The sequence below is a fragment of the Heterodontus francisci genome, chromosome 8 (genome assembly GCF_036365525.1).
Source record: "Heterodontus francisci isolate sHetFra1 chromosome 8, sHetFra1.hap1, whole genome shotgun sequence".
NCBI classification, from domain to species: domain Eukaryota; kingdom Metazoa; phylum Chordata; class Chondrichthyes; order Heterodontiformes; family Heterodontidae; genus Heterodontus; species Heterodontus francisci.
In genome coordinates, this window is record NC_090378.1 from 69,147,114 (window position 1) to 69,171,557 (window position 24,444).

Below are 24,444 nucleotides of genomic sequence, written 5' to 3' on the forward strand. Positions count from 1 at the left end.
CAATGTTGTTCCTTTGTTTAAGAAGGGTAGCAAAGATAATCCAGGAAATTACAGGCCGGTGAGCCTTACGTCAGTGGTAGGGAGATTATTGGAGAGGATTCTTCGGGACAGGATTTACTCCCATTTGGAAACAAATGGACTTATTAGCGAGAGTTTTGTGAAGGGGAGGTCGTGTCTCACTGACTTGATCGAGTTTTTTTGAGGAAGTGACGAAGATGATTGATGAAGGAAGGGCAGTGGATGGACTTCAGTAAAGCCTTTGACAAGGACCCTCATGGCAGACTGGTACAAAAGGTGAAGTCACATGGGATCAGAGGTGAGCTGGCAAGATGGATACAGAACTGGCTCGGTCACAGAAGACAGAGGGTAGCAGTGGAAGGGTGCTTTTCTGAAGGCTGCGTTTGCTGACAGCGCTACCACTTGATGGCGCTGCATTTGCGCATGTGCCACTAAAAGGTCACAGTGTGCGACTTGAGGCAGCTGCCACGACTAAAGATGGCGCTGCTCAAATAATCACACGAAGACAACCTAACCTAAACACATGGCAGCACACAATGGCAGGAGGGAGGGAGAGAGCCAGCGGGCCGGAGACGGTGGGGGGGGGGGGGCAGGGGAGCGGGCCGGAGACGGGGGAGGTGGGGGGAGCTGGCCGGGGATGGGAGGGGGGGGGAGCACGCCGGTGGTGGGGAGGTGGGGGGGGGGGGGGGGACAGCGGGCCGGGGGAAAGCGGGCCAGGGACAGAGGGGGGGGGAGCGGAGTGGCCAAAAGAGTGGGGCGGCAGGAGAGAGCAGCGAGGGGGGGGAGCAGAGCAGCCAGAGAGAGCAGCGAGGGGGGGGGAGCGGAGCGGCTGGAGACAGCAGTGAAGGGAGGAACGGAGCAGCTGGAGAGAGCAGCGAGGGGGGGAGCGTAGCGGCCGGAGACAGCAGCGAGAAGGGCGAGCAGAACGGGCGAAAGAGCGGGGCGGCCGGAGAGAGCAGTGAGGGGGGGAGCGGAGCGGCCGAAGAGAGCAGCGAGGTGGGGAGCGGAGGGGCCGGCGAGAGCAGCGGAGCTTGACGCATGGGTTAGCGTTGCATTGCTGTACATGTAAAGCGCATGCGCAGAGGCCGACTAGGCGCGTTGCCCGTAGATACACATGTCACGCGATGACGTCATCGGCGCATGCGCTAACCAGTCCTGGCAAGTCGGAACGCAGCGCACGCGCAGAGAGCAGGAGACCGTCTGTGCACGTGCGCACCTTGGCGCAGCCTGAAGACGTCAGTGGCCGGCTGCATTGCCAGGAATCACTTTGTTTTCTGAATGGAGGGCTGTGACTAGTGGTGTTCCGCAGGGATCAGCGCTGGAACCTTTGCTGTTTGTAGTATATATAAATGATTTGGAGGAAAAAGAAGCTGGTCTGATTAGTAAGTTTGCAGACGACACAAAAGTTGGTGGAGTTGCAGATAGTGATGAGGATTGTCAGATAATACAGCAGATATAGATCGGTTGGAGACTTGGGCGGAGAAATGACAGATGGAGTTTAATCCAGACAAATGTGAGATAATGCATTTTGGAAGGTCTAATACAGGTGGGAAGTATACAGTAAATGGCAGAACCCTTAGGAGTATTGACAGGCAGAGAGATCTGGGTGTACAGTGGCAACGCAGGTGGATAAGGTAGTCAAGAAGGCATACGGCATGCTTGCCTTCATCGGTCAGGGCATAGAGTATAAAAATTGGCAAGTCATGCTGCAGCTGTACAGTTTGGCCACACTTGGAATATTGCTTGCAATTCTGGTCGCCACACTACCAGAAGGACGTGGAGGCTTTGGAGAGAGTACAGTAGAGGTTTACCAGGATGTTGCTGGTCTGGAGGGTATTAGCTATGAGGAGAGGTTGGATAAACTCGGATTGTTTTCACTGGAACGATGGAGGTGGAGGGGCGACATGATAGAGGTTTGCAAAGTTATGAGCGACATGGACAGAGTGGATAGTCAGAAGCTTTTTCTCAGGGTGAAGAGTCAGTTACTAGGGGACATAGGTTTAAGGTGAGAGGGGCAAAGTTTAGAGGGGATATGCGAGGCAAGTTCTTTACACAGAGGGTGGTGAGTGCCTGGAACTTGCTGCCGGGGGAGGTGGTGGAAGCAGGTACGATAGCAATGTTTAAGAGGCATCTTGACAAATACATGAATAGGATGGGAATAGAGGGATGCGGACCCCGGAAGTGCAGAAGGTTTTAGTTTAGACAGGCATCATGATCGGCGCAGGCTTGGAGGGCCGAATGGCCTGTTCCTGTGCTGCACTGTTCTTTGTAGGACTGTATTGCTGCACTGATCAGATTGGTCTGAAGATTTATTTGAGTTATTTCTTCCACGTTATTTCTCCCAGTATAAGCTGATCAAATTTGTCTGGGCTATGCGTGAAATAAACTAAGGATGTTTACCTGCTGGACACAGCACAGCATGAATAATAGAACAAAAGTAAAATCAAAATACTGCGGATGCTGGAAATCTGAAATAAAAACAAGAAATACTGGAAATACTCAGCAGGTCTAGCAGCATCTATGGAGAGAGAAGCAGGTCAGTGTTTTGAAGAAGTGACACTGACCTGCAACGTTAACTCTGCTTCTCTCCACAGATGCTGCCAGACCTGCTGAATATTTCCATCATTTCTTGTTTTTATGAATAATAGAACATGTGTCTTAGAAGTCCTGAGTTTGTTTATTATAAAAAGTAGTCACGTCGGAGTGACTGTGCTGCCGTTATGTGAAGAAAGACAGGGACTGGTCATCTCAGTTCCAGGCCTACAATCAACATTGGTAATAACCAGCCATGTGGGTGATTATAAGTTTTTCAGTCAAATCTTGAAGGGGTTTGTACTGTGGGGGTTGCAGTCAGAAGAAGGATCAAGATTGGTCATCTTGACTCAGGACCTACAATCAACACTGGGACCAGCCGGACGTGTGGGTGATTGTAAGTGTTTTCAGCCAAATCGTAGTAATCTTGGTCTGAGGGTTTGGGACAAAGCGTAGTATTTTGCCCGTATTTGTGGTTCAGCCAAATTGTAGTGATCTTGGTCTGAGGGTTTGGGACAAAGCGTAGTGTTTTGCCCATATTTGTGGTTCAGCCAAATCGTAGTGATCTTGGTCTGAGGGTTTTGGGACAAAAGTGTTGTGTTTTTGCCTGAAATTTGTAAGTTTGAGCCAAGTCGTAGTGACTTTGTATTGGGTAACTGGGACAGTGGTTAAATCACTGGAGGGTTCAGCTGGGAATTGGAGGGTATCAGTCTTAAGTTACTGCAGGAAGTTTTGTACTGAGGATAGTTTTCTTTTATTTGTTTTAACTAACCATAGAGGTGTCTGTATTAGGGCTATTATTGGATTCAATAAAACAACAATTCATGGTTAAAGCAAACCCTGTGTCGTGTGCAATTTTGTTCTTCTAATTCCTAAAGTCCAAGAACTGTAGTAAGGGGGTAAGGGAACGGAACCTCTTACAAACCTCCAAGATCTCAGCGCTCCTCCAATTCTGGCCTCCTGTGCATCCCCAATTTTAACTGCCCTATCATTAGCCGCCATGCCTTCAGCTGCCTCGGCCCTAAGCTCCCTAAACTCTCTACTCCCTAAACCTCCCTATTCTCCTTTATGACGCTCCTTAAAACATACCTTTTTAACCAAGCTTTTGGACACCTGTCCTAATATCTACTTCTGTGAATCAGTGTCAAATTTTGTTTAATAACACTCCTGTGCATCTTGGGTGCTATATAAATGCAAGTTGGTGTTTCACGTACAGGTAAAATGGGAAAAATGAAACAGTGTTTCTCAGTTGCATAAAAATGCAAGTCAAACTCAGCAGACTTGTCAAAGTCTACAAACTTTTCAGCCTCACAAAATTCTCACCTCCACATTTATCAGCTGATTTTTGGCAACAGCTGTGTCTTATAATTCTCCCTCTGTTACCTTGACAGTGTTGCTAGTGTAAAAGCAGGAAGTGGGAGCTGCAGTGCCATTGGTCTTCATTCATATAAATTGAAATGAGAGCATTTGGAGTGGGAAAAGCACTAAGGAAAATTAGTGAAAAATAAACCAAAACCTGATATTAGGAAGACCTTTTTCTCAAAAGATGATAAATATTTTTAATGCCAGACAAGGTAGCAGAAACAAAGACATTAGTGGCATTCAAAATGCAAACAGAAAATACTGCAAATGGACAGCAAGTGCTGGTAATTGTTCTGTTGTTGCCATTCACAGCTACTCTCAATCTATTTTATCTTTCTTTGTTTGTCTCATTACCACCTCCTCTGTTGCTTTGCATCATCATCCGTTTTGCCATTTAATCCTGCCTGTCCTCCATTCTATCACAGGCCTTCCCTGTTGTTTTTTGCTCCCCTTTCCTACCTCTGTACTTACTTAAAAACTGTTGATCTCTACTTTTTCCAATTCTGATGAAAGGCCATCAGCCTGAAATATTAACTCTCTTTCTCTCTCCAAAGATGCTGCCAGATCTGCTGAGCACTTTCAGCATTTTCTGTTTTTATTTCAGATTTCCAGCATTTAGAATAATTCAAGATGCAGTTGGACGCTGGGAAAGTTAAGGTACTATAATAATGAAGTTAATTGATTTTTTTCCTAGTTTTTAATGTGTGCTCAAACATCTTGTTACGCAAGTAATGAGTCAGTCATCATTTAAACTTTGGCATATGAGGGACAGAGTTCCAGGTGATGAGATTGTCTTGGAGAAAATTTCTCAAGCAGAAGAGCTGTGTGAAGCATTCTCATTGGTACTCTGTGCCGATGTTCTTAATTTCATATCCTTCACATACCATGCAAATTTAGCCTAACTTTTTAAGTTCTATGGAAACAATTTGCTAAGCACAAGCGTAAAACAACTGTGGCATAGCAAATAATATGTTGCATGGAGTCTCCTACTCTACATCACATGGAGAAACTGGACCTATGTCATTGTGAAAGTTCATTTTCCCCAGCTAAAAGTTTGTTTGGTCCTTGGGTTGGACCTTTCATTGTTAATACTTGGAACAAACTCCAACTGCTGTGTAGAAGTAGCTTACATTAGTCATTCACTGGAGTCTCAAATATACTCTGTCAGTTCATTCAGCCTGTCAGAGGTTTGAATTTCAAATCTTTCAGGAGTTCAAGATCACTGGATAGTAATTAAGAGCTGAAACATTGGCAATTTTTGCCTCCTCTTTTCTCCTTCTGGGATAAAGACAAATGATTTAATTGAAGTATCCTTCAATGCAAAATTTGTGCAAATTTCATTTTTGTTTGATGAACTGAAAATTTCAGTGCTGCTAACACCAATTCCAGTTTTATCAAGGCAATTTCTTAGAGTCCTTTTACTATAATATTGTGTAGAACTGGAAAACTTTCCAAACATTAGCTGAGCTTACAGTGATAATTGCACTGGACCAGAGCTGCTAGTACTGTATGTTGACAAGTAGGTGGAGAAAGTCATAATGAGTAGCATTTAACATTTGCACCCTGGTGAAAACTTGCAGTGGATCGGCCACCTATTATACTTCCCACCTGATTTTCCTCTCCCTTGAAGTCACTAGCCCATCAACACTTATAGGCACACACCAAGAATGACCATTTCGGGTGAGCAACCAAAGAGCTGCCAGTGCCAATGCTTTGCCACCTTCGTGAGTTGGGAAGAAATAGATTGGAAGGGGGCAGAAAAGAGAAATATTTGAAATCAAATAGATAGGCATTAGTTGCAGTATTTTATTGGGGTGGCTGGTTTATTAGCTCATTGCATAGAAGGGAAAGTCTGTTTTATGACAAATATTCTTATTTATTTGGTTTAGGTCTCACCATTGTATTGCTAGCCAATATAAATTAAATAACAGGCTAGTCATGAGTGGATTTATCAAACTTTGACACTCTTGTGTAAACAACAAAGTAATGACAGGAGAATAATCACAGGCAGTGTGGAGGTTTATTGCTCTATTATTGTTTTCAATCGGTAAATGCAAACAGAATTATTGCAGGCTTTTTTGTACCTTGTGTTTGTTCTGTGAAGTAATTCAATGTTGTTTGTTTGATACATTTTCAATTAGGGCTGCTTTCAATGGTTCCAACTGATGCGTATTATTCTGTATCTGCTACTATCCAGATTCCACGCTCCAACATTCCACCCTCTTGTAAATTGGAACCCAGTATTGGTAGGAGTGACCACCGCACAGTCCTTGTGGAGACAAAGACCCGTCTTCACATCGTGTTCTGTGGCACTATCACCATGCTAAATGGGATAGATTTCGAACAGATCTAGCAACGCAAAACTGGGCATCCATGAGGCACTGTGGGCCATCAGCAGCAGCAGAATTGTACTCATCCACAAGCTGTAGCCTCATGGCCTGGCATATCCCCCACTCTACCTGGGGGACCAACCCTGGTTCAATGAAGAGTGCAGGAGGGCATGCCAGGAGAAGCACCAGGCATACCTCAAAATAGGTGTTAACCTGATGAAGCTACACCCAGGACTACTTGCATGCCAAACAGCAGAAGCAACATGCGAAAGACAGAGCTAAGCGATCCCATAACCAATGGATCAGATCTAAACTCTGCAATCCTGCCACATCCAGTCGCGAATGGTGATGGACAATTAAACGACTAACTGGCTCCACAAATATCCCCATTTTCAATGATGGGGGGCCCAGCACATCAGTGCAAAAGACAAGGCTGAAGCATTGGCAACAATCTCCAGCCACAAGTGCCGAGTGGATGATCCATCTTGGCCTCCTCCTGAAGTCCCCAGAATCACAGATGCCAATCTTCAGCCAATTCGATTCACTCTGCATGATATCAAGAAACGACTGAAAACACTGGATACAGTAAAGGCTATCAGCCCTGACAACATTCTGGCAATAGTACTGAAGACCTGTGCTCCAGAACTTGCCACACCCCTAGCCAAGCTGTTCCAGTACAGCTACAACACTGGCATCTACCCGGCAATGTGGAAAGTTGCCCAGGTATGTCCAGTACACAAAATGCAGGACAAATCCAACCCAGCCAATTACCGCTCCATCGGTCTACTCTCGATCATCAGTAAAGTAACGGAAGGTGTCGTCGACAGTGCTATCAAGTGGCACTTGCTCAGCGATAACCTGCTCACTGACGCTCAGTTTGGGTTCTGCCAGGGCCACTCAGCTCCTGACCTCATTACAGCCTTGGTTCAAACATGGACAAAAGAGCTGAACTCAAGAGGTGAGGTGAGAGAGACTGCTCCTGACATCAGGCAGCATTTGACCGAGTATGGCATCAAGGAGCCCAAGCAAAACTGGAGTCAACAGGAATCAGGGGGAAAACTCTCCTCTGGTTGGAGTCATACCTAGCACAAAGGAAGATGGCTGTGGTTGTTGGAGGTCAATCATCTCAGCTCCAGGACATCACTACAGGAGTTCCTCTGGGTAGTGTCATAGGCCCAACCATCTTCAGCTGCTTCATCAATGACCTTCCTTCAATCATAATGTCAGAAGTGGGGATGTTCGCTGATGATTGCACAATGTTCAGCACCATTCGTGACTCCTCAGATACTGAAGCAGTCCATGTAGAAATGCAGCAAGACCTGGACAATATCCAGGCTTGGACTGATAAGTGGCAAGTAACATTCGCCCCACACAAGTGCCAGGCAATGACCATCTCCAACAAGAGAGAATCTAACCATCTCCCCTTGACATTCAATGGCATTATGATCACTGATTCCCCCATTATTAACATCCTGGAAATTACCATAAATAGAAACTGAACTGGAGTAGCCATATAAATACCATGGCTACAACAGCAGGTCAGAAGCTAGGAACCCTGCGGCGAGTAACTCACCTCCTGACTCCCCAGAGCCTGTCCAACATCTACAAGGCACAAGTCAGGAGTGTGGTGGAAGACTCTCCACTTGCCTGGATGGGTGCAGCTCCAACAACACTCAAGAAGCTCGACACCAGCCAGGACAAAGCAGCCCACTTGATTGGCACCCATATCCACAAACATTCACTCCCTCCACCACCGACGCACAGTGGCAGCAGCGTGTACCATCTAAAAGATGCACTGCAGCAATGCACCAAGGCTCCTTAGACAGCACCTTCCAAACCCGCGACGTCTACCACTTAGAACGACAAGGGCAGCAAATGCATGGGAACACCACTAACAGCAAGTTCCCCTCCAAGCCACACACTATCCTGACTTGGAAGTATATCGCAGTTCCTTCACTGTCGCTGGGTCAAAATCCTGGAACTCCCTTCCTAACAGCAGTGTGGGTGTACCTACCCCACTTGAACTGCAGCGTATCAAGAAGGCAGTTCACCACTACCTTCTCCAGGGCAATTAGGGATAGGCAATAAATGCTGGCCTAGCCAGCGATACCCACATCCCATGAATGAATAAAAAAATAACCTGATCACCACCAACTTTGAAAGTACCCTCTCTCAACTGCAATAACACAAAATATTGAAAAACATATATTTGGAATACAAATAATAAATAAGAAAGCTCTGTGCTTTGGCCCTATTTTCTAATTTCTCCTCCGCCTGTCTTGAAAGGTAGTTGGATTAGTCTATACAGCCAACAATTCACTCTTGGTGGTCCCCTACAATTTTTGTTCCTAATCCCAGACACTTACAGTCTCTTACTCCAGGCAGCCATTCTTCATCATTTAGAACACCAGTCCAAATCCCATGCAGCCTCCACAATCCTGATAGCCATACATCATGATCAGGCAGGAACTGTTCCACAATCCTTACTTTAAAAGGAACATGCACGGAAATGGACTGCCCAATAAATTCCTGTCTGCTGGCAAATTATCAACTGCTGGTATATCCCAACTTAGAATTTCACAACCTAAATAGGCGGGACTTCAACTCAAGACCTTTGGATTGGTAGTCCAACCATAACCACTAAACAATTGTATCCTTATGAAATGTGTGGCCTGTTCTTGGGTCTTTATGCTAGATATTCTCCTCATGTTGAATATGATCCTGTCCCCTCCCCTGCGTAAGCAAACCTTGCCTCCATTACAAACCAGGTTGTGCCTTCCCCTCCCAAAATCCAGATAAATGTAGTGACACCTGGGGATTGAACAGAGAAACCTTGGGAGAGAAATCATACCTTGGTGTTTCTATTCTCCAGGTAGAAAACAGTTGCAAAATGGACCAATTGAGGGGCAATGCTTCCTGTGCCCTAAGACACCTGAAATATGTATGTGCCCATAATGGGATGGATTATATTCAGATATAATAAATCAAGCATTCGGCCTTGAATATGAGGGGCCAAATGCATGTTTCTTGACCTTTCCATAAAAATCATCAACACTAAGCTATTCCTAACCAGCAGTCCTTAAATAGAATGGAGGCCACCTCTAAAAAGGTAAGTAAATCTTTAGTAACATTTTTATGTGGAGCAACAAGGTGCAGGAGTGCTACTTTTAGCTCCATAGCAATACTGCTGGCCGTTGACAAGAAGTGCTAGTTCCTTCTTGTCCTGGCAATGAAACAAGGCCTGCCAGCTCACCAGAATTATGAACTTTGTTCTGAAAGGGAAGGAACAGAAGGATGTCCACAATGGCACATAGAGATGACCAACCCAAAGCTGACACAATACAGAATTGGGGAAAGTTCAGCTACAAGTAACCAAAACTGTCAAATTTATTCCACAAGGGAACTGATTTGTCAGGGACATAGTTTCACATATGCTCAGTGAATTTTTGGGAAAGTTTAGACTTTACGCATCCAGACTGAACCAAACATCTACAATGGAGCATATATGGCCCTCATTCCTAAACGAACAGCATATTCAATGTTGATTCTGCTGAATAAAATCAAAACTGAACAGCTCTCAGGATAATTTCAATTTACAGCTATTGCTTTTGGGTGCAATATGGGATTACCACCAGCTATTAAGATATCCAGGTGCACCTCAGGCCTTTAAACCAATCATGAAGCAAGAGGACACAGGAGTAAAGAAGTGCAGCAGAATAATCAGAATTGACTGACCCTGAGATTATTCCAAGAATATGAGTGTTTTGGCACTTCTGAAAGATTTCAAGTATAAAGAACTGAATCTGGCTGAAAATTTCTTCAAAAATACTTTCGCTGTATTAGGGACTGAAGTCTGCCTTGATAAATTATAGGCCAGTTAACCTAACATCTGTCATAGAGAAAATGCTTGAATCTATTATTAAGGGGGTTATAGCAGGGCACTTAGAAAATCTTAATGCAATCAGGCAGAGTCAACATGGTATTGTGAAAGGGAAATCATGATTGATTAATTTATGAAAGTTCTTTGAGGAAGTAACAAGTACATAAAGGGGAACCTGTAGATGTGGTGGACTTGAATTTCCAAAAGGTGTTTGATAAGGTGCCATATCAAAGATTACTACACAAAATAAGAGCTCACGGTGTAGAGGGTAACATATTAGCATGGGGAGATGATTGGTTAGCTAACAGGAAGCAGAGAGTGGGGATAAATGGGTCATTTTCGGGTAGGCAAACTGTAACTAGAGGAGTGCCACAGGGATCAGTGCTGGGGCTTCAACTATTTACAATCTATATAAATGACTTGGCTGAAGGGACTGAATATATGGTTGCTAAATTTTGTGATGACACAAAGATAGGTAGGCGAGTAAATTGTGAAGATGACATAAGGACTCTGCAAAGGAATATCGATAGGTTAAGTGAATGGGCAGATGGATGACAACATAGGAAAATGTGAACTTGCCTACTTTGGTAGGAAGAATAGCAAAGCAGTATATTTTTAATGGAGAGAGATTGCAGAACTCTGTGGTACAGAAGGATCTGGGTGCTCCGGTACATGAATTACAAAAAGTTAGTATGCAGTTACAGCAAGTCATTTATTGCAAGGGAAATGGAATATAAAAGTAAGGTAGTTTTGCTGCAGTTGTACAGGGTTAATCTAATTGAATTTTGTGATGAAGTAACAGAGAAGGTTGTGGAAGGGAATGTGATAGATGTTGTTTATATGGATTTTAAGAAAGCATTTGATAAGGTACCACATAAAAGGTTGGTTAACAAAATTAAGGGTCATGGAATAGGAGGGTCAGTGTCCAATTGGATAAAAAAAATTGGCTTAAGGACAGAAAGCAGTGAGTTGTAGTAAATGGTTACTTTTCTGACTGGAGGATGGTAGACAGTGGTGTTCCCCAAGGGTCAGTGTTGGGACCACTGCTTTTTTTGATATATATAATCTCAAAAGTTGCTGATGACACCAAACAGCGAGGATATGAACCGCCTGCAACAGGACGTAGATAGGCTAGCAGGATGGGCAGACAGCTGGCAGATGGAATTTAATAAAGAGAAGTGTGAGGTGATGCATTTTGGCAGAAGGAATAGGGAGAGGCAATATATACTTAATGGCACAGTTCTAAAGATTGTGCAAGAAGTGGGACCTGAGGGTGCATATGCATCAATCTTTGAAGATGGCAGAACATATTGACAGAGTGGTCAGTGAAGCATTTGGGATCTTGGGCTTCATAAATAAAGGCATTGAGTACAAAAGCATGGAAGTTATGCTGAACCTTTATAAAGCTCTGGTTAGGCCCCAACTGGAGTATTGCGTCCAGTTCTGGTCACCACACTTCAGGAAGAATGGGAGGGTCCTTAAGAGGGTGCAGAGGAGATTTACCAGAATGGTCCAAGGATGGAGGATTTTAGTTACAAGGTTAATTTGGACAAGCTGGGTTTGTTCTCCTTAGAACAAAGGAGATTGAGGGGAGATTTAATAGAAGTGTATAAGATTATGACAGGCTTAAATAGGTCAGACAAGGAAAAACTGTTCCCATTAACAAATGGTACAAGGACTAGGGGACACAGATTGAAAGTTTTTGGCAAGAGATGCAGGGAGAAATATGAGGAAGCTCTTGTTTATGCAGCGGGTGGTAGTGACCTGGAACTCGCTGCCCTGAAGGGTGGTGGAAGCGGAGACAATAAATGACATCAACAGGAAGTTGAACGGCCACCTGAGAGAAAAAGTCTTGCAGGGCTATGCGGATTGAGCCGGGTAGTGGGTCTGACTGCATAGCTCTGTTGAGAGCCAGCACAGACTTGATGGGCCGAATGGCCTCCTTCAGTGCCATAAATGACTCTATGGCTGGAATCTCATGAGTCCCATGGTGTTCCTGACAGCAGAACTGGAAGTTGGCGTAACTTCCGCTTCCACCAGATTTCTCGTTTCACCTGTGATTACATTTGCTAATGAAGTGTACGGCAATGGGCACGGGGGACACGTGAGATTCGGCGGCAGGGACAGCCTTTCATTGATGGAACCCGCCATCACTGGGCCAAGCACCAAGATTGCCACAGATATAAAGCATTTTGTGATGGCAGCCTCAAGGATCAAAAGCCGTCCTGTCATGTAAGTCTCTGCATAGGAGCTGAAAGCAAGCTTGAAATCAATGCAAAATGTTTTTGCCTCCCTTAATTTTTGTAATGCAGCACCAACTTCACATAATCTACTTTATCTCTGCAGCCACACGGAAGAATATGTCAGCCAGCAGGCAGCGTCCCACCCCACAGTTCAATGATGCCTCCCTGCAGGTTCTCTTCCAGGCCAGGAGGGAAAAGCCGGAGGTCCTCTTCCCTGCAGATGGAAGTGTGAAGACCCTCCCGCCTGGCCAAGGTGGCCTGGATGGAGGTCACAGAGGAGATCTCAAACCGTGGGGTGATGCGCAGAACCCGGGCACAGTGTCGCAAACGCATTGATTACTTGCTCAGATCGGCGAGGGTAAGTGGTCTTGGCAAAGCTGTTCCACTGTTTATCACACTGGCTCTGTCTCTTTAAGAGGACTAACAAGGCATGCATTGGATTGTGTGAGCAGCCTTGGTGCCATACACTAAGTGAGTTTGCATAAGTTGACAACTGCTATTCTTGATGTGCTTGGATGTGTTCTGCGAAAGCCACTCCTGAATGAGTGATGTCAATGCACGTTTACAATGTTTGTGATTCTTAACAAAAGAATTCTCATTCCATCCGTACTGTCTCCTGCAGGACAAATGCACACGCAATCAGTACATGTGAGCCAGGATAGGAGGTGGTGTAGCAGACATTAGAGTGGTGACACCAGTTGAAGAGGAGGCTACAAAAATAGCAAGAAGGGAGGCAGGGCCATATCAGATGGCAAGGGAGAATCCTCAAGGCATAAGGATGAAGTGTCATTTTCAGTCTTGCAGACATACGTGCACATCTACTGAAAGTGTCTGAACTCATGCGAAGCTGATGCTTATTGTGCCTCTGTTTGTGTCTCCACTGCAGGTGTCCGCACTGGAGTCTCTGAAAGCTGCAAGGTCTGTGGTTATAACTTAACGCCGTTTGCAGTGGTGTGTAGTTGCTTCCATCGTAGCCCATAGAAGATTTCAACTGCCAATCACATGAAAGTGCAGCAATGCTTCAGTAAGTTTGCAGTGATGAATAAGACCTCAGGCATATGTCAATTTCTGTGGGGAATTTTTATGTTTCTCTTCTTAACATTCCTTGATCATGTGCTTATTGTTGGCTAAAACGTGCATAAATTAGGTTCTCCCTGATATCCCCTGCTTGTCTCTCCATGGTCTTCATATCGATGACAGCATTGTTGTCCTCCTCCTCACCCTCTTCATAGTCTTCCTCATCTGAGGAAGCCTGCTGTTCCTCCGCCTACAGAATGTTGCCGCATCTAACTGCAAGGTTGTGCAAGGCACAGCAGACAATGATTATTCCTGACACGCTCTGTGGCGCATACTGAAGAGCCCTTTCAGACCAATCAAGGCAGGGGAATCGCATTTTCAGCATCCAATGGGGTGTTCAATGATGGCTCTGGTGGATGCCTGAGGAGCATTGTACCTCTCTTCAGCAGCACTTTGGGGATGCCGCACTGGTGTCATCAACCATGTACAAAGGGGGAAACCCTTGTCACCCAGGATCCATCTGTCCACTTCGGCTGGTTCCTCGAAAACTGCTGGCAGCTAGAACTTTCTCAAAATGTATGAATCATGACAGCTCACTGTAAAACGTGTGCAAACATGCATGATTCCTCTCCTGTGGTCACAACCCAGTTGTACGTTTAAAGAGTGGAAGCCTTTGCAATTCACAAATACAGCAGGGTGATCCCAGGGAGTTCTAATGGCCACATGAGTACAGTTGATCACCCCTTGCACTAGAGGGAACCCAGCGATGGCACCAAAGGCTGCAGACCTTGCTGCCTGGCTGTCCTCATCTACAGGTAAATAGATGCAATCATTTGCATGTCGAGAAAGGGTATTAGTAACCTCTTTGACGCATTTATGGGTTGCAGACTGTGAGATGCCAAATACGTCACCCGTGGATCCCTGGAATGACCTGCTAGCAAAAATAAATTGAGTGCAGCAGTCACCTTGAGGGCAACTGGCATGGGATTCCCACCAAAGCCAAGCGGCTGCAGTCATGCCGCAGGATCTTATCTGTGACCATTTCATGTGGCATCCTTAGGCATCTCTTGCATTGCCTCTTTGAGATTTGAAGATAATTTGTCCTTGTCCTGAGCATGCGATGACTTGCCAGTGCCCGTCTTTGATAATGCCGTTCCTGGATGTTATTATTCGGAGCATCCGCATCTTCCTGTTCTGCCTGTTGCTGGTGCTCAGGCATCATGAGTTGAGGGAAAAGAGCCCTCCCTAGTCATCCCTTTGCTGTTCTTCCCATGGTACTAGACAAATTGAGTTTATGAGACCGATGTCACTGCGGGTTTTCTTAACAATAAATAAGCAGAGTGTGGCAATTCAGCCCTCTGTTGCCAGTGAAATAAAACATTGAGGCAATGAGCAGTTCCCTTATATCTGCCTTCAAATTGCAGCCAGGTAGAAGACACACTCACTATCGTTTGTCTCCTTCCACTCTCCTTGCAATCCTTGAGTGGCCATGTGAAGAACCGATATCATTGGAGAAAATGGTGTGCGTGGAATTTAGGGCAAGGCTCCTCCCTCTTCCAACCTCCTCCTGCAACCTTCCAGCTTGAGCCCATCACCCTTGAGCCACTCAATGTTACCGTTAACCTTTCCTCCATTACCATCTAGCCTCCCCCCATTACTGTGCACAGTGCAATCATCAATTTATTCATGGCATCCCCCATCCCCCTTCCTACTCCTGTTACTATCGGCATGCCGACTCTTACCCTTGATCCTCCTCAAATCAACCTCACCATTGTTGCCGAGTCCCGTTCCCCTCCATATGAAGTTGTCGAATACCCATCCATTAGTCTTGCCCTTCCCCCCTACAGAATCCATTAGTCCCCATTGACTGAGACCGTTTCCTCTCCTGTCCAGTACCCTCAATTTGCCCCCTACGTTGACAGCACTCATCCCTCTCTTTAGGCCATTGCCAAATTTCTTCAGACTGAATGCTATAATCCACCCACCATCCCCACAGCCGACAACATGCAGCTTCAGCATCAACAGCAACCATTCAACACCCTAGACGCTCCACTCCACCCTCCCTGCTCCTCCATGCACCTGATCAACCCCACCCTTCCCTTCCTGAGTACCCTCCGCTGCTCCTCCATGTAAACCCCCCCCCCCCCCCCCACCCCATACCTTCACCGCTATTCCGAGAAGATTCACCCTTGCTGGCGCCAAGCCTGGAGGCAAACATCCATTCCAATGCTGGTGTTAGTTTAGCAGATGACTTTAAGAGAGAAGAGCACAGACATGAGACTCAACTGCACAATTCCGACTGCTGCACGCCACGGTAAAACAATTGTGAATCGGGTGGCACGGGAATAGCACACACCATTCACTTAATCTGGAAGATAGTGATTTGTAACTGTGGGGAGGGTAATGAGTATTCATCAGTACAACAGCACAGGCCCCGATTTTAAATCACTTGCCTGGTGGAAACTGGCCAAGGGGGCAGTTAAAATGAGGGTAGTCACTTACCCCCTCTAATCCTGATGTTATTGGGACCCAACTGCAATATTAGTTGGGGGTCTGGGCAGGTGAGCAGTGATGGCTTCACTGTCAGGCCAAACCTGCCAGGAGTTGAATCGAAGTCCAGAAGGGGCCATGGCTGGTAAGTAGCTAAATTTAATTTTAGGTTTCCTTAAGGGCAAGGAGGAGCAGTTGTGCTCCTCCAGTCCTCACACGAAAGACATGGGTGTCCCTTGCCCAATGCTCCTCCCTCCTTCCACCACCAATCATAGCCAGAAACTCTTGCTGAAAGCAGCTAGAACCCTCACCACTTATTTAACTGCTGGAGACTGATCCTACAGATCCCCAGATGTGGCCTCCTGCCTTTCGAATACCCCTGTCCTGTCTGTTGGCCAGGTTGTGGATCTGGCAGGGTTCAGGCAGGAATCTGAGGCAGTTAATGGGGCTCGGCCATTAAGATTGTCTGGGCTTGATGTCTCTGGGTTCGCCGCCCACTTTTAGGCTTGTGTGCGCTGTACTTGCACCTGTCCCCTACACCCAACCCCCTAGTGAAATCAGAGCCAAAGTGTCAACCTAGATTATCTGTTGAAGACCTGGAATGATGCTCGAGTGGAAGGCCCTCGCAAATGAAAGCATCACCATGATTTTTCTTTTCATAACGCTGAAATAAATGCAGAAGGACTGGTCCATTGTGAGGATTTTCAAATCTGAACATGTTTTCCAGAATTTTTTTGATAAACTGTGTATGAGGACCAAAAGCCTTAAATAGCTTGAATGTAACCGAAAATACACAAATTAAAGCCAAAACAAAGAATATTCTCAGACTAGTTAAAAGTTAAGACTAAAAACCTGAAAAAAAAAGAATGCCTGTTTAGAATATTGAATATTTTTGGCTATTAAAAATGTGTATTTTTGATAAAGTAGAATTGTTATTTAATATTCATTCGATTTAGTTTCATGAAAAGGACATCATGAAAGCATGTCAGTGATATTGAAGCTCCTTTTTAAATACAGTTTGTGTGGAGTTCAGTGTTCAGTGTTTTGGCAGGTTCTGCAGCTGGGAGGGCCTCATGTCCAATTAATGATTTCAATGACGTCAATAGCATAACTGAAATATTTACTTGGGCGCATGAAACCGGCTTTTAGAGTTGTGTGTTGAGGATAACCAAGAACACATGAAATGGATTTACTGATTGGGAACTGGATTCTGATTATTCCAGATTAGCTTTGACAATAACTGTCAAACTTGCAAATACTCTTAATTCTCAATATGGTCCCTAAAATCAGCACCAGAGAAACATCAATTCTTACTTCTATAGAATACACAATACAATTCAACATTGTTAAATTGATCTCAGCCAGCGCAGCAGTCAGAGCATTACAACTGGCCACAGTACCCAGGGCTAGATTAGGAAAAAGAATCAGCTATGGATCAAATTATTAGTTGTTACCCAGTCATCTGGCTGGAAAATGTGACACTGATTTTAACTGAAGTGCAGTTTTTGGCAGGTGAGTTTTAGTCAATTCAAAACTCACTTGCTGCAGCAAAAAAAAAAGAGGTTGGCGTATTTCAACATCTGGCCTCATTTAAATGCTGCCGGCCAACTTCCTAACCATTCCCTGCTTGGTAATGAGGAGGGAAAGCGATAGATCGTGACAGTGGCAGCCTAAAGATGTTGTTCTGGAGCCCAGAGGAGCTCTTTTATTTCTTTATGGACCTCGTTGATTTGATCCACACATGTGCTGGACTGGTCTGGCAGAAAGCTCACTGCTGCTTCCCTCCCAGTAAAAGTTGCAGTTGGATTGCATATATTAAAAAGGATTCTACTGGATTTGGGCAGGTGTCCTTGTCATTTACTCAGGAGAGCAGTTAAAATGCAAACCGATCAGTTCCTAATAGACTCAGGGCAGGGCAATTTAAGCTGCCCATCAACACAACAGCCGGGATTTTATCCCGGCGATGGGGTCCTGGCGGTGGGCCGGAAGATGGTGGTTGGGCGGGGGAGGGAACCCGACCTCGGCCCTCTATCGTATCCCCGGTGCAATTTCACAGCAGGCAGCCAATTAACTGCCCGCCGTCAGGGACGCCATCCCTTTAAGGGATGAGCTACTGCCTCCAGAACTGCCAACCAGTTGGAGGGCCGGCAGCTCTGCAGTACCAGCAGCACCACCGGGAGCAGTGGCCACCGCTAGTATTGCAGGAGGCCGACAGAGGACAAGATAGCGGTCATCCAGAAACACAGATAAGTGGGGTTGGGGTCGCCAGGGCCAGTCAGATTGGCCCCGGTGAAAGGGTGGGTGGTTAGTGAGTGTGGGGTGGGGGGGGGGGGGGGATCCTGCCATGGGGGCAGCCATCGCCACTGGAGAGGGTCATGGATTACCCCCAGAGAAGGTACCACGCACACCCCCCATCCCGAGCCCACTAGGCCACTAGGTTGACTTCAATAAAATTGGAGTGGAAGCAGCAGGCTGCCCTTAAGTGGCCATTAATTGTCCACTCAAGGGCCTCAATTGGACTGGGGCGGGAACGCCCTCCTCGGCCTTCCCCACCGCAGACAAAATGGCAGGGGATCAAGACATCATTGGGCACACCACCTGATGTCACCCCTTTCCATTTTGTGTTGCCACCCCATCTCCATTCCCGTCTCCAAGAGCAGGATAAAATCCTGCCTAACGTTTCCTTGGGAGTTCCACTGTTCTCACACGGCTGTTATGGTGGGGAACCGATTAACCCCCCTAGGGAATTTCCAGGCCCATATGTTTGCACATTAGTTGAGAACAGGAGGATTTAAAAAAACTTTTTTGCTTAAGGATTCTTGGAAATATTCAATAAAAAATGAAATGCTGGAAATGAACAGCATCTGAGAGAAAAATAGGCACCAGTTTTAAGAAAATGTCTCAACTGAAATGTTGAGCTATTTTTCTCTTCCAGATGTTGGCTGGCCCTGCTGTGCACTTCTAGCAATTCTTTTGGTTTTATTGAAGATTTTTAGAATTTGTTATTTTCATATCAAAGTATTGAGGAAGTACAGTGAGGAATGTAATGGTTGAAAGCTGATGCAGCCATATTATTTTAATGTACATGTACTCCAGTTTGAAAGTACTTGCCTTTTTGGCATCAAAATTGCTCATCTCTTTTTGAAGCAAGTTTAAATTGAACCAGTAAATCTTTATCCCACACAAATGGCAGGATGTACATCACTAATGACATAAAGTCTTCTTGAAACTTGGAAACTGGGACTTTTCCAACTCAATTCCAATTGATTCAGTGTGGTTCTATGAAATCTCACCACTTTTCTCATACAACTATTTACTTTGCTTCTACAATTTAATTTTCTTAGAATATTAGGAACACAGGGGTTCAGACAGCACGTAAATGATTATTCATATTTCCACATCTGCGATCAGGAAAGTAACATCATGTGCAAAAAGGCAGCAGACTATGATACAAATCAAGGCCAAGGCTGGTAGAAAACTTTAAATGTCACAAAAATATTAATTCCAGATTAATCATAGATGTTAAAATATTCCTGTCAATTCCTGCAATGACTCAGTTGGTAAATGCATTGTCCACTGCAGAATTTGGCCACATAGCTCAGGAAGATCCCAGGTTTTACTCCCAGTTCTGTAGTGAGCTAGCTGAGTTCAGTCAGGATGTTGGAAATGAAAGAACAAACTTATATTTATATAGCGCCTTTCACAAACTCAAGAAGTCTAAAAGCACTTTACATCCAATTCAGTATAGTTACTGTTTGAATATAGGAAACTACAAACAGTGCCATCAGTGTTCATGTGAGAAGTAAGATGGCGCTTTGATTCAACATCTCATCTGAAAGATGGCACCTCTGACCATGCACCACTCCCTCAGTATTGGAGTGTCAGTCTAGATTATGTGCTTAAGTCTCTGGAGTGGGCTTGAACCCACAACGTTCTGACTCAGAGGTGAGCGTGCTACCTCAGGGACAAGGCTGACATCCTGGTATTGGATTTAGGAATTACCTAGGCATCCCTAATCTAGGAACAATTAGTTAAGGTTTCCATTCCAGATTGTTGCTCAAATGACTCTGGAAAAACATGTAAGGTTTATATCAGGTGAGTAGAGAATCAGATGGGCTGTGATACACTTTGTTGTCAAACAACCTGTAAATATTCTGTATTTAGGCTTGTTTATGGAAAAATGGCATTTGGCTGATGTTCCAGAGGGTGGCTGGCAATTGTGGAACCTCTGCACAGGAGAATAACTCAGCAACATCAGGACTGTGGAGTGGTGGGGTGGGGTGGGTGGGTGGGATGGCGGACTAAAAATGACATCCGCCACAAGGATAACTGCAGTAGTTGAAATGTTGCCAGAAATAAAATATCCAGGGAATGTAGTGTGGATTGAATAAGATAAGCAAAGGGACCTCAGTTACAAGGATAAGAAAAATTCTTGGCACTGCTACGTCACTGTGCACCAATTCTATACGTTTTAGTCAATGGTCAAACACCACTAAATTGATTTTCATGTGATCAGAGTGCTCCAGTACAAATTAGCAATGTGCAGTTTGTACACACTCCATCCAAGGTGTGCTAAATCTGGCTCTATTGTCACCTGAAGTGGATAACTGCATTATGTCTGATCACTGCCTCCTTTTGGAGTACATGCCTTATGCAGGCAGAAATCCATGTTCTATCACAGGTCTTAAATGCCTGCAACAACTCAAAGGGCAATTTTATTTCCCCATGGTGACTCCTGATATAGTGGAAACTCTGGAAAGTAGCTAGGAGCATTTGTAGTAACAGTAAGGCTTTTAGAAGATTGCTGTCGAAATCTTGCAGCAGCAAGTGCTGCATACAAGGGACATCTTGTTACCCTGATGACTGTGGGCCAGGCCAAAAGGGGGATTAGAAGGCTTTCCATTAAACAGTTTATCAAGTCAATGCCTGCAGCATGGCACAGAACACCTGGAAGATCTCCCCCCATGAATCTGAGCTGCAACGTGTATTGATCCTCCATCGTTTTGAAATAATTCTGCACTGGCTTGCAGAGCAATGGTGGATAGCAGCAATATAGCCTTGCTTCCTGGTATCTAAATTTTCCTCCTTGTAATTCTCCAATTCCCCAAGGTAACACCTGAAAGGATTTATCCTATGTTCTTAGCAGGGAGCAGCAGTCATGGAGAAATTAGGGTTACACAGTAAAATGAAAGGATGAAAAATCACAAGCTTCCTGTTCATGATTTCCCACGATGTGCTCCCTGTGAATGTGACTGCTCCTTGCGAGCATATAATTGGCACTCTATAGTTGGAATTTCCAAACTATAACCCCTAAAATGTTGTTGATCCAAACTGTACAAAATAAGCCCAACATAAAGCATTAAAAAAAATCACACAAATATTAGCAAAATCTACCATCCAAAAGAGTCAGACAGGTAAAATCTAGCTTTTCTCTCTCAACTGCTTTCAGTATCATTCCCTGTGAATGATGTGTATTCTATGTCGATCCTACCAACATGACACTACACGCATCTGGATTAAACGTCATATGGCCCATTCCCCTAGCACAACCAAATCTCAGCATTAGTTTGTAATCCAAGAAGAAAGAGTGAACTTGCATTTATATAGCACCTTTCAGGACATTTCAAAGTGCTTTACTGTCAGTGAAGTACTTTGAAGTGTAGTCACTGTTGTAATGTAGGAAATACAACAACCAGTTTGCCCACAGCAGGGTCCCACAAACAGTAATATAATAATGACCAACTACTCTGTTTTAGTGATAATAGTTGAGGGATAAGTATTGGTCAGAATGCCAGGAATAACTTCCCTGCTCTTCTTCGAATAGTGCCATGGGATCTTTTACCTCCACCTGAGTGAGGTCTCAGTTTAATGTCTCATTCGAAAGACAGAACCTCTGACAGTGTGGCACTCCATCAGTACTGCATTGGTTTTTCAGTCTACATTATGCATTCAAACCTATGGAATGGGACTTGAACCTACAACCTTCTGACTAAAGGGCAAGAATGCCACCATTGAACTATAATAATAAAAGCAAAATACTGCAGATGCTGGAAATCTGAAATAAAAACAAGAAACGCTGGAAATACTGAGCAGGTCTGGCAGCATCTGTGGAGAGAGAAGCAGAGTTAATGTTTCAGCCAGTGACCCTTCTTCAGCCATTGAACAATGGTTGATACCAACTCCTCTGCAGTCTTGATCCTTCCATAGATTTTAGTATTAACTGGAAATTTAGTTCCAGAAATACAAAATTGTTGCTGACAGCTCCTCTAAATAACTTTTCATCTAAAGGCACACTGACAAATCTGAATGTCTAATTTATATGGGTGGCAATTGAAAGTGGCATGCGCTCAAGACGAAAGAAAATAATGAGGTGTAACTGCATTACCTCAGTGTCATTGCTGCATGATTTATGGACTCGTGCTAGAAATGCCATTCACAAAAGGGATGGAAATCTAGCATTAAACATCTGTGTCCTGTTATGAAAGTGCTACAGTTTTTTTAGTATTTTTTGAGGACACGTGTTAAAAGTTGTGGAAATTGATTCATTTGAAAGACTGAAGAAATTCCATAGATGCTAGACTTTGTTTTTTTTTGATAAAGGTCACTGGAAGGACTTGAGACTTTGTTTAAAAACAAATCCTTACTGGAAGTCACATATCTTAAGCTAAGTAAACAGCAGGAGCCTTGTGGATGAGGGGAGTTGTTTACAGAGAAGTGACATGTCAAGATTTATGGTGTCAAGAGTTGGTTTCGTTTTGGATATTGTTTTGAGTCAGTTGGGGGTCAGCCTGCTAAGAGAGAAGCCATCAACTCATTCTTTTCCATCTCTTTGAGATACCCGGAGAGCCCAGTGTGGGAAATAGAGAAACTGATGCCGCATTTCTCCTGAAAAGCCTGCCAGACTAAGCCTCCAAAAGATCCCAGTGAAACCGTCTATGTGTATCCGGATGCCAGACCAAAGGACATCCCATATCATAACCTTTTATCTTCAAGAATGAACAAGTATTTGGCCAAAGTATTTTTTTGTCTGTTTGTAAAGAGATTTCTGCAGAGAAAACTTCTTTATTATTTTCTTTAACTGGTGTGTGAGTGCATAGATGTTGGGTTAATTTAGATGGGAACTGTCATATTTCAACACATGTGTTAATAAGCTTTGCATTTTTATTGAATAAATCTTGTTTTGTAATAAATTAATAATTTTGTTGTTTATTAAAGAAACCTGGTTGGTGGATTTTGTTCTGAAACTAAAAGAGATAAAGTTTATAATTGGCCATATCGGTAACTGGGTAAAACATTTAAATATATGTTGTGACCCGTGGAGAAGTGGAACTGGAGAAAGACACTGTACTCCTCCAGCCTTGGTTGTAACAGACCCTTTTCAACCTCGTGAACTGGCATATGCAAGATGGTAATGTCAGAAAAATGGCCCCTACCCCGTTAGCAACCTGACATTTTTGGAAATTGACAAGTTTGCCAAGTCCAGTAGTTCTAATAAAATTCCCAACTAGTTTGGTAGGTTTGGGGATTTTCAATTACTCAGGTCCATTTTATTTGATATAAACATAACATAATTGTGCTGTGATTTTGGCAAAAGAATGATGGAAAACCCAAAGAAATGGCATAAATTACCATTTGTGATTAGATTAGATTGTAAAAATAAATTCTGACTGCCCAATAAAATCTACATATTTTAGGACTGTCCAAGTGAAATGTAAATAAGGCTGATTCCCTGAACCTGACAAGGAGTAGCCATGCAGATACTCAGGGTTAGAAATTGTAGATTTAAATTACTCGCACTCTCCTTGAGTACTAATCCTCATTGTGAATGCTCAATCAGGGAATTGGGCCTTATAATTCCTCTTTTATTGTTGTACTTAGAGATAATTACAGCCTGAACATTCAGGCATACTTGGGTAAACTTTTGCAAGGTCCAGCATGCAATCAATAGATATAAGAAATCTGTCAGCGACGCAGAACCCCACCAGTGCTACAGGGTATCACAAAATGTATTCTATTGTCATTGAAACCATGATACTATTTCATACTGTGAGCCAGCTTCATGAACAGAATCGCTTTTATTTTCAGCTCTATTAAAATCACACAGAAGAAGTAAAAATAAATTTTAAGTGTCTAATTTAAAGTCATTGGTGTTAAAATCACAAAGAAAAGACTGAGCAGTCTGATCAAGGCCCTATTTATTTGGCACCATAATCTGGCAGTTTGAGCCAATAAATGCCTGTACTAGTAAGAGTGGGTGCATTTTGTCCAATTAGATGAATGGACTTTGTTTAGTTCAAACAGACTAGATTTGCGATATTTATAGTCACAGACGGGAACCATTTTTTTCCATTTTTCTCATGATTTAGCTCCCAGTTGTGACTCCTTATGAGGCATAAATCCGTACATCCAGTCCACATTTATGGGATCGAATAAGATAAGTTTATTTTATTTAGAACTGTAGGCGGTAAATGTTAGCAGTGAATAAATTTGCATCGTAGCAATTAACACATTTCACATGCCAAACTACATGCTAATGACGCACAGGCTCACTGGAGTGTTTATTATTGCCAAC

The 24,444-nt window shown here is 44.1% G+C and overlaps 1 protein-coding gene and 1 long non-coding RNA gene across 4 annotated transcripts in view; one reads left to right on the plus strand and one right to left on the minus strand.

Moving 5' to 3' along the window:
* pde4ba (phosphodiesterase 4B, cAMP-specific a) overlaps positions 1-24,444 on the minus strand; it is an 832,714-nt gene that overhangs the window by 82,824 nt on the left and 725,446 nt on the right. The gene's annotated exons all lie outside the window — the stretch shown is intronic.
* LOC137372889 (uncharacterized) lies at positions 4,515-23,003 on the plus strand. Its single transcript, XR_010975519.1, has 3 exons — positions 4,515-4,569; positions 13,252-13,389; positions 22,707-23,003. It is a non-coding gene; the product is annotated as an uncharacterized lncRNA (long non-coding RNA).